The sequence below is a fragment of the Macaca thibetana genome, chromosome 6 (assembly GCF_024542745.1).
Source record: "Macaca thibetana thibetana isolate TM-01 chromosome 6, ASM2454274v1, whole genome shotgun sequence".
Taxonomy (NCBI): domain Eukaryota; kingdom Metazoa; phylum Chordata; class Mammalia; order Primates; family Cercopithecidae; genus Macaca; species Macaca thibetana.
Window position 1 is genome coordinate 122,847,457 of NC_065583.1, and position 10,683 is coordinate 122,858,139.

Here is a 10,683-nt window from a genome sequence, read left to right on the forward strand (position 1 = left end):
GTGCTGGGACTGCAGGCATGAGCCACTGTGCCTGGCCCTCACCTCAGTTTTCTTCAACAGCTCCTTGCCATGAAGGCTTGGGTTTCTGTTTGTTACTAGAAGCATCCAGACCAAACATCTTCCATGAGGGAGAAACAAAAAGCTGAAGCAAACCCCTAAATGCGCTTGATAAAAATAAGGGAGTGAGGCACATCCGTGTCAAGCAGGTGGACAACCAAGATACTGGCTGACACTTTCATTTTGTTTGCTTTTGACTGTGAGCAGTAACATTCAAGAGAACTGGAGGGTGGCCCCTTAGGCTGCTGGCTAGCAGGGAAGTGCTGCAAGTCAGGATGGGAGGCTGCAGAGGAGGAGGGGAGGGGACAAGAAAGGTAAGTATGGTTCCTTGAAAAGTCAAGAGCACAGACCCTAGATCAGATGCTTAGATTCAAAATCCTTGCTTGCTTTCTAGCTGTATGTCCTTGAGAAAGTTCACTTAACTATCCTGAACTTCAGTTTCCTCAAGCATAAAATAGGATTAATGATAATTCTTACCCTATAGATTTGTCATGGTGATATTACATGTTAAGCATCTGGAACAATGCCTGACAATACAATCTCTTAATAAATGTTAGGCCTGTTCCTCTAGACTAGGAATTGAAGGTTGGTCTTTGTGCCCACAAACCACCCCTACCCTCAATGCCAGGAATGGCCACGGTGCATTGGAAGCAGCATTAGCAAGTGCAAAAGAAGATAGTCTATCTTTCATTACATTATTTAAGTCAATGGACATTAGTTATCACCCAGTAAGAAGGTATCTTACGGGGACACAAAGATGATTCAGAGATCTACGCCCCAAGAGCCTATTGTCAGATACAGAGTGCATGGTCATCTGGCTCCTGTTGAATGGAGACCTAGCCTTTGGGAGTCACAGTGAAGTGTCAGGGTGACACTTCACTGGCCAGTGGTCACCTTTGCAGAAAGCCCTCCCTGCCTGCAGCCTCTGGCACGGGGCAAAGAGCGCAAGTTTTAGAGGAAGATCGGCCTTTGAATCCTGGTCTGCTCTGGGCAAATCACTGAGTCCTAATGAGCCTCCACTAGCAAGTCATTGAGTCCTGCCGAGCCTCTACTACCCTCATCTCTAAAACAGAATGATACTTACCTTATAAGGTTGCTGCACCAATTAAGATGAGGCAGACTAAAATGCTTAGCGCAAAGACTCAGCATTAATTCACTGGACAAATATTTATTGACTAGCCACTATGTTTCAGATACTGTGCCAGGTGGTAGGAAAAACTTTGCTTTAGTGTCCCTGGAAAGAAAAAGTGTTCGGAAAGATGGAACTATATAAGATCTAGTAAGGTGGGTCAGTAGGGTGACAACTTTACAATAATTTATTGTACATTTCAAAATAGCTAGGAGAGAAGAAGTAAAATGATTCTAGCCTAGGCAGGGTGTGGTGGCACGACTGTAGTTCTAGCTGCTTAGGAGGCTGAGGCAGGAGGATTGTTTGAGCCCAGGTTACAGTGAGCTATGATTGCACTACTGAACTCTAGCCTGAGCGACAGAGCAAGATCCTGTCTCTAAATAAATAACTAAATAAAATGGTTCTAGCATAAAGACAAATATTTAAGGTAATGGATATTCCAAGCACACTGCTTTGATATTTACAAAGTATATGAATGTATTCAATTATCACATGTACTTTGAAACTATGTATTTGTATTATGCATCAATTAAAAAAGAAAATAAAGTAGGAAAAAACAAAAAGAGGAAACTATGTCCAGAAAGTCTTCTTCATAATATTTTTGAGTGCTGGCTGTTGTAAAACACTATGTCAAGTTGAATGCTTCATACAGATTAACTCATTTCATCCTCGTACTAGCGGTGATGGATTAGACACTATTATCCTCCATGCCTCCACTTTGCAGGGGGAGTGGGCAGACAGGAACTGAGACAGGTAGACAGCGTTAAGATCACAAGGAACCTCATAGCACAGGTCGTGCAAAAACTGTGAAGCCTGTCCTGGATAGCCTGTGTTTGCACCTCCCAGTTTTTCAGTGTTTCCACCTGCTCTGCCCTGATCAAGGCCCCAGGAGGCCGGGCTGTAAGGACTGTATCAAAGTCTGCTGTGCCCTGCCTTCCACTGAGGTTCACCTACTGATTATCTCTGCAGAGGTCAGAGGGAGGAACGTGAGGTCAGGGTATTGATTCCCCTGGCTCCCTATCTGTCAGGTTGCCTGGAGCTGGCTGTGTCCTGACTGAAAGCCACTTTCCTTCTACAGGAGGCCAAGTCCACATGACTCTTCCCGCTGGGTTTTAGTTAATTCTCCCCCACTTCAAATCTTTACACTTGGGGGAGCTAAAATACAGGTTGCTACTAGCAGTGGATCACTGCAGCATCCCTGTGGGATCCCTACATCTACAACATTAAATAGCACCTTTGTGAAAAAACCTGTGCACTTTTTCTTTTGATTTATTTATTTTATTATTATTATTTTAAAGATGAGGGTCTCCCTATATTGCCTCCTGGACTCAAGTAATTGACCTGCCTCAGCCTCCCAAAGTGCTGGGATTTCAGGCATGAGCCACTGCACCTGGCCCCTAAACACATACACTTTTTAATCCATTTCCACTGCCATTTCCCCTGCCCAAACTGTCCTTGGACTAGATGACTGGATAACACTCCAATTTGTTTTTCTGCATCTGCTTTTTTTGAGGGGGAACAGGGTGGAAGGAAGGACATAACACTAAAATGGTTTTATTCTTCTCTAATTATTGCTTTGTTGTCGGTTGGGGGTGATGGCGGTGGTGGTGAAACTTGCTTTTTTCCCCTCAATATCTTGGGTAGATTTCACAGATCTACCTTCAGTTGTTAAAATTCAGTTAGCATTAATCCCAAATTTTATTTATCTGTTTAAAGAATTCATTAAAAATTTTTTATAATGAAAAAATTCACATATACACATACCAAAGTAGAAACACAATAATATAATACCTTTCTCCCTATACCTAATTACCCTGCTTTGATAATTGCTAAAGTTTTTTTTTTTTTTTTTTTTTTGAGATGGAGTCTCCTCTGTTTCCCAGGCTGGAGTGCAGTGGCATGATCTTGGCTCACTGCAACCTCTGCCTCCCAGGTTCAAGCAATTCTCCTGTCTCAGCCTCTGCAGTAGCTGGGACTACAGGCACATACCACCATGCCCGGCTAATTTTGTATTTTTAGTAGAGATGGGCGTTTACTATATTGGTCAGGCTGGTCTTGAACTCCTGACCTCAGGTGATCCACCCACCTTGGCCTCCCAAAGTGCTGGTATTACAGGCGTGAGCCACCACACCTGGCCAATTGCTAACTTTTTTTTTTTTTTTTCGGACAGAGTCTTGCTCTGTTGCCAAGGCAGGAATGCAGTGGCACGATCATGGCTCACTGCAGCCTTGAGCTGCTGGGCTCAAGCAATCTTCCCACCTTGGCTTCCTAAAGTACTAGGTTTACAGGCATGAACCACTGCACCCAGCCAATTGTTGACATTTTGCCAGCTATTCTACCTTTCTTTTTCCTTTTCTCTAAATTATTTTAAACCAAATCTCAAATGTCATGTCATTTTATCTGTAAATTCTTCAGTGTGTATATAACACATAAAGTCAGTGTTTAAAAAAAAATTCCAGCACCATTACCACACCTAAGAGAACAGTTATTATTATTATTATTATTATTATTGTGATTTTTGAGACAGAGTCTCGTTCTGTCACCCGGCTGGAGCGCAGTGGGGCAATCTCGGTTCACTGCAACCTTTGCCTCCGAGGTTCACAAATACACTCAGCCTGCCTCAGCCTCCTGAGTCGCTGGGATTACAGTTTCCCAACACCGCACCCAGCTAATTTTTGTACTTTTAGTAGAGACAGGGTTTCACCACGTTGGTCAGGCTGGTGTCAAACTCCTAACCTCAGGTGATCCGTCTGCCTCGGCCCCTGAAGTGCTGGAATTACAGGCGTGAGTCACCACCCCTGGCCCAATTATTTCTTTTCTTTTCTTTCCTTTTTCTTTTTCTTTCTTTCTTTCCTTTTTTATCTTTGAGACACAGTCTCCGCTGTTGCCAGGCTGGAGCGCAGTGGTGCGATCGTGGCTCACTGCAACCTTCACCTCCTGGGTTCAAGTGATTCTGCTGCTTCAGCCTCCCGAGTAGCTGGGATTACAGGCACCCACCACCATGCCCAGCCAATTTTTTCTTTCCAGGGACACTAGAAACCAGTTTTTTCCTACTATCTGGCACAGTACCTGAAACATAGTGGCTAGTCAATAAATATTTGTCCGGTGAATTAATGCTGAGTCTTTGTGCTAAGCATTTTAGTCTGCCTCATCTCAATTGTTGTTGCTATTATTTTTGAGACAGAGTCTCGTTCTGTCACTCACCAAGGCTGGAGTGCAGTGGCACAATCTCGGCTCACTGCAACCTCTGCCTCCTGGGTTCAAGCGATTCTCCTGCCTCAGCCTCCTGAGTAGCTGGGATTACAGGTGCCCACCACTGCACCCAGCCAATTTTTGTACTTTTAGTAGAGACAGGGTTTCACTATGTTGGCCAGGCTGGTCTCAAACTCCTGACCTCAGCTGATCCACCTGTCTTAGCCTCCCAAAGTGCTGGGATTACAGGCATGAGCCACTGCACCTGCCCCAGTTATTTCTTTTTCTTTTCTTTGTTTTTTGAGATGGAGTCTCCCTCTGTCGCCAGGCATGAGCCACCACTCCCGGTCCCAATTCTTTCTCTTTCTTTCTTTCTTTCTTTCTTTCTTTCTTTCTTTCTTTCTTTCTTTCTTTCTTTCTTTCTTTCTTTCTTTCTTTCTTTCTTTCTTTCTTTCTTTCTTTCTCTCTCTCTTTCTCTCTTTCTCTCTTTCTCTCTTTCTCTCTTCTCTCTCTTTCTCTCTTCTTTCCCTCCCTCCCTCCCTCCCTCCCTCCCTCCCTCCCTCCCTCCCTCCCTCCCTCCCTCCCTCCCTTCCTTCCTTCCTTCCTTCCTTCCTTCCTTCCTTCCTTCCTTCCTTCCTTCCTTCCTTCCTTCCTTCTTTCCTTTCTTTCTTTCCTGCCTTCTTGCCTTTCTGCCTTTCTTTTTTTTTTTTTTTTTTTTTGACAGAGTGTTGCTCTGTTGCCCAGGCTGGAGTGCAATGGCGCAATCTCGGCTCATCACAACCTCCGCCTCCCAGGTTCAAGTGATTCTCCTGTCTCAGCCTCTCGAGTAGCTGGGATTACAGGCATGCACCATCACGCCTGGCTGATTTTGTATTTTTAGTAGAGACAGGGTTTCTCCATGTTGATCAGGCTGGTCTCGAACTCCTGATCTCAGGTGATCCACCTGCCTTGGCCTCCCAAAGTGCTGGAATTACAGGTGTGAGCCACCACGCCTGGCCCCCAATTATTTCTTAATATCACCTTATACCCAACAGATGTTCAAATTAGCCTGATTGTGTCAAAATGTCTTTTGCAGTTTGTTTACATCAGGATCCAAATAATATCCAATCCCTTCCTTTTTAAACATTCTTTTTCTTGCTAGGTACAGTGGCATATTCTTGTAATCCCAGCACTTTGTGAAGCCAAAGCTAGAGGATCACTTGAAGCCAAGAATTTGAGACCAGCCTAGATGACATAGCAAGACCCCATCCCTTACAAAAAAATTATTTTTATTCTCCACATACCAAACTGGATAGATCTTACTATGTTGTGCAGGATGGTCTTGAACTTCCGGGCTCAAACCTCCTGCCTCAGCTTCCCAAGTAGAAGGGACTACAAGTGCATGCCAGAGTGTCCTGCTCTAAAATTCTTCTTCTTCTTCTTCTTCTTCTTTTTTTTTTTTGAGAGGGAGTCTTGCTCTATCACCCCAGCTGAAGTGCAGTGACACGATCTTGGCTCCCTGCATCCTCCACCTCCTGGGTTCAAGCAATTCTTCTGCCTCAGCCTCCTGAGTAGCTGGGATTACAGGTGCCCGCCACCACACCCGGCTAATTTTTGTGTTTTTAGTGGAGATGGGATTTCACTATGTTGACCAGGCTGGTCTCGAACTCTTGACTTCGTGATCCACCCGCCTCAGCCCCCCAAAGTGCTGGGATTACAGGCATGAGCCACCACACCTGGCCTAAAATTCTTTCTAATCTCAGTTAGTTTTTGCAGAAACCAGTTCATTCATCCCGTTTAATATCTCGTATTCTGGATTTGGCTGATTGTATCCTTGTAGCATTAACATGTACCTCTGGCTCCCATATTTCCTATAAACTGGTAGTTAGATTTATTATCTTGATTAGATTCAAGATGCATCTTTTGGCATAGATGGGGCTGCATACTTCCTCTCTTTTATCCACTCTTGATAACCTTCAATCTATTCATATAACAGCCTGCTAATTAAAAAAAAAAAAAAAACCAAAAAACCCTGTATATAGATGCTGGGCACAGTGGAGCGCACCTGTAGTTCCAGCTACTAGGGACGCTAAGACCAGAGGATCTTTGAGGTCAAGAGTTCAATGCTAGGGTGCACTGTGATTGTGCCTCTGGATAGCCACTGCACTCTAGCCTGAGTAACATTGTGAGACCCTGTCTCATTAAAGGAAAAAACAACCTGTCTGGTAGTACCACCACTACCTTATCCAGTATATTTAAAAACCCTTAAATGTGTACTGTGGCTCTAAATCCAAAGATCAAAATCCTTAGCACAGTTTACTGTGCTAAAGACAGGAAGCTGTCTTTCCATTTTCATCTTGTACTACATCAGCCCTGTCCACTCACACTGGCCTTCTCTCCATCCCTCTCAATCGTTATGCTCCTTCCTCACACAAAGCTCTAGCGCTTGCTAGTTTCTTTGGAACACTTCTTCCTCTCTTTGCCAAATTAACTGCTACTTATCTTTCAGAATTCAGATCACCTTAGTTCTTCGGGGAAGCCTTCCCTGACTGTGCAGATAAATCTCTCAGTCAGGTCGGGCATGGTGGCTCATGCCTGTAATCCCAGCACTTTAGGAAACCGAGGCGGGTGGATCACCTGAGGTCAGGAGTTCGAGACCAGCCTGGCCAACACGGTAAAACCCCATTTCTACTAAAAATACAAAATTAGCCAGGCGTGGTGGCGCGTGCCTGTAGTTCCAGCTACTCAGGAGGCTAAGGAACAATAATCACTTGAATCGGGGAGGCAGAGGTTGCAGTGAGCCGAGATCGTGCCAGTGCACTCCCGCCTGGGCAACAAGAGCAAAACTCCACCTCAGAAAAATAATAATAAAAGATAAATAAAAAAATAAATCTCTCAGGATGCTTTTCTCTTTCAATTGCAAGTGACAAAAAAAAAAAAAAATCAATCAACCAACCAATCCATCAGTCAAACTGGCTTAAGCAGAAAGAGGGGAATTAACTGGCTCATATAACCAAAATGTTTATTGGTTGCTGTTGTGAACCTGGGTGCATGTATTTAATTAATATCTGCAGGGATCTGTATTTCTTGCTTCTTCTCTGTTAGCTTCATTCTCAGGTATACTTTCCTTGTGTCATGGCCACCAGCAGCTCCAAGCGCATTCTATTAGTTTAGCTGCTCAGTTGAAGAAGAACATTTCATTCTTAATGGTTCCAGGAAAATCTCTGCATCTTTCTCATTGGCCTGGCTTGAGTCACATAAAACTTTCTTGAACCAATCACTGTGGTCATAGGGAAGTAGTACTTTCATTAGCCAGGGCTAAGTCATGTGACCTTCAATGAAGTCAGCAGGGAGAGGCTGTGATTAGTGAGTGGGGCAATGTTAGCTCTACCTGAACTGCATTGTCAGAGAATGGGGAAGGGGTGGTTCCCAAAGGAAAACTGAAGTTTTGTTTTTGAGACAGTCTTGCTTTGTTGCCCAGGCTGGAGTGCAGTGGTGCAATCTTGGCTCCCTGTGACCTTGAACTCTTGGGCTCAAGCAATGCTTCCACCTCAGCCTCCCAAGTAGCTAGGACCACAGGTGCATGCTACCATACCTGGCTAATTTTTAATTTTTTTTTTTTTAGAGGTGGGGGTCTCACTATGTTGCTCAGGCTGGTATTGAACTCCTGGGCTCAACCAATCCTCCCACTTTGGCCTCCCAAAGTGTTGGAATTATAGGTGTGAGCCACTATACCTGGCCAGAAGTGAAGTTTTTAGAAGAGGAAATATTGGATAGATATATAATTTTTCTCCTCCTCCTCCTTCTTTCTTTCTTTCTTTCTTTCTTTCTTTTTTTTTTTTTGTTAAGAGACAGGTCCTTATTCTTTCCCCCAGGCTGGAGTGCAATGTTGCAATCATATCTCACTGGGCCTTGCACTCCTGGGCTCAAGTGATCCTCCCACCTCAGCATCCTGAGTAGCTAGAACTACTGGAGACAGGGTCTCACTGTATTGCCCAGGCTGTTTTCAAACTCCTGACTCCAAAGGATCCTCCCACCTTGGCCTCCTAAAGTGCTGGGATTATAGGTGTGAGCCACTGTAACTGGCCCCGTACTAATACACTCTTATAGCACTATGTTCTTTTCCTTCATGGTACAAGTCACAGCTGCAATATTACACTTATTTGCTTGATGATTTGATTGACGCTTATCTCTTCCATGAGGCTGTAAGCTCCACGAGGAGAGGCATGTTTTTGTTTTACCTTATTATTATATTCCCAGTGGGTGCACAATAAACATCTGTTAGCTAAATGAATTAACTGTGTTTTGGATTTCTTGTAGGTGTTATGTCATGATGATTTTGGAATTAGACAAATTTGAATTTCAATATTGACTCAGTGTTGGCTCTGTCACTAATTTGTTGTTAGACCGGTTAACAATTTTGGCCTAAGAGTTACTTTCCACATTTGTGAAGTTGGAATAATACATAGTTCATTGGACTGTTTTGAGGATTTGAGTAGATAATGAATGCAAAAGATCTGGCATATTATAAAAATTCAATAACCAACTGAGATTACTCTTTTACTCTACCTATTACCAGGAAAACTGGTTATCCATCTTCCCATGACAGGATTGCTTTATAATTTACACCCCCACCCAAACACTCCTTCAATTGTAACTAGGGCATATATCCATATTTTCCATTCTATAGGGCTCCATTCTGTTACCTATTCCTAGGGAAAACTCAGGCTGGACAATACACCTCATGGACCACTGACTCTGTGTGTGTGTGTGTGTGTGTGTGTGTGTGTGTGTGTGTGTGATAGAGAGAGAGAGACAGAGAGAAAGAGAGAGAGAGAAACAAGGCTAAACCAATAAGTAGCATGCAACAGTTGGGGCCAGGTGTGTCTCTTGCCTCTTCCCACTCATCGTTTTGTACATTCTCAGCAATCAAGCTAATTAACACAATGGCCTTCCGCTCCAGTTTCCACTTCTATTTGCACCCCTGCCCTTGTCTCTTCACGGCCTCATCCAACTGAGGGGCTTCCTTCCATACCCAAACTATCCATTGTACCGTCATAAGTAGGAAATGGATGTGTTCCAGACCAACCTGGGCTGTAAGCACCACAGATATGTCATACAATAGCCAGTGAATGGAAAGAAACATCAGGCTGAGTGATCCAGAAAGGAAGTGCACCTCCACTGACGCCCTGGCTACCTGTCAGCATTCTACTGCAAGGTGATGGAGTTAGCCCTCCCGTTGCTCCAAGTGTTTAGGGATCAGTAATTAGACGAGTACACACCTGAATAGGAAGGGAAAAAATTCCATGAAAAACCTGGACGTGGGTGTTGAAATTGAACAGGAGAAGACACTTTGCAGGGCTGGTATTGTATAAGGAGAAACCTGTGCTGACAGGAAAGGAATTGAAATAGTGGACCACAGAAAAGAAAAACAATTGCTATGACTCAGTTTTGGCTTTGAAGGAGTTTACATCTAATTGAAAGGACAGACATGAAAGCTAACCAAAAATAACAAGGAAAATAATACAAATTATAATAAAAGTCTGTATAAAGTCTTAATGTGGCAGAACAACCTCTACTTGGAGGAGTTAGAAAAAAAATAGTTTATTAAAGGTTTGAAAGATAAAAAGACATTTGAGATAAACTTGATGCAAGATGATGTTTCCTTCATGCCTGAGGGGTAAGGGTGATCTGAGTAGAAGCAGAACATAAGCAAATATATGGAGGCATAAAGAAGCATTAGGGGGTAGGTAGTTTAGATATAACTGTGTTTTGGATTAAAATTGCTGGCTAAAGCATAGCTACAAATTAAGCTACATTTGAAGGAATAGTATGCATGTAGGTTGGATAAGGGACAAAAGTACAGGGCCAGGTTGTATGGGGCATTGATGTGGCAGCAGGACATTTAGGTTAGGAACTTGGGCTTTGGAGAAATACCACCCTGGCTTTGAAACTCAGATGCAGTGTCAGTAAAACACATTGTCATTCCTTTCCCACATCTCAGGAGGTGACTCTTTGTAGAGGAAGCCTGTTGGAGATCTGAAATTCACAAAACAGGTGTTTTTTCCCTAGACCAACCTCATATACCTGCCTATTACTTGGTCTCTAATCACCAGTTCAAAGACTCAGAGCCAGCGAGGTCAGCTCTGATATGGTGTCTTTAAGATGTAAAGCCAGTAGCCAGGCATGGTGACTCATACCTGTAATGTCAGCACTTTGGCAAACTGAAGTGGGCGGATTGCTTGAGCCCAGGAGTCTGAGATTAACCTGGGAAATATAGTGAAACTCTGTTTCTACAAAAAATACAAAACTTGGCCTAGAGTGGT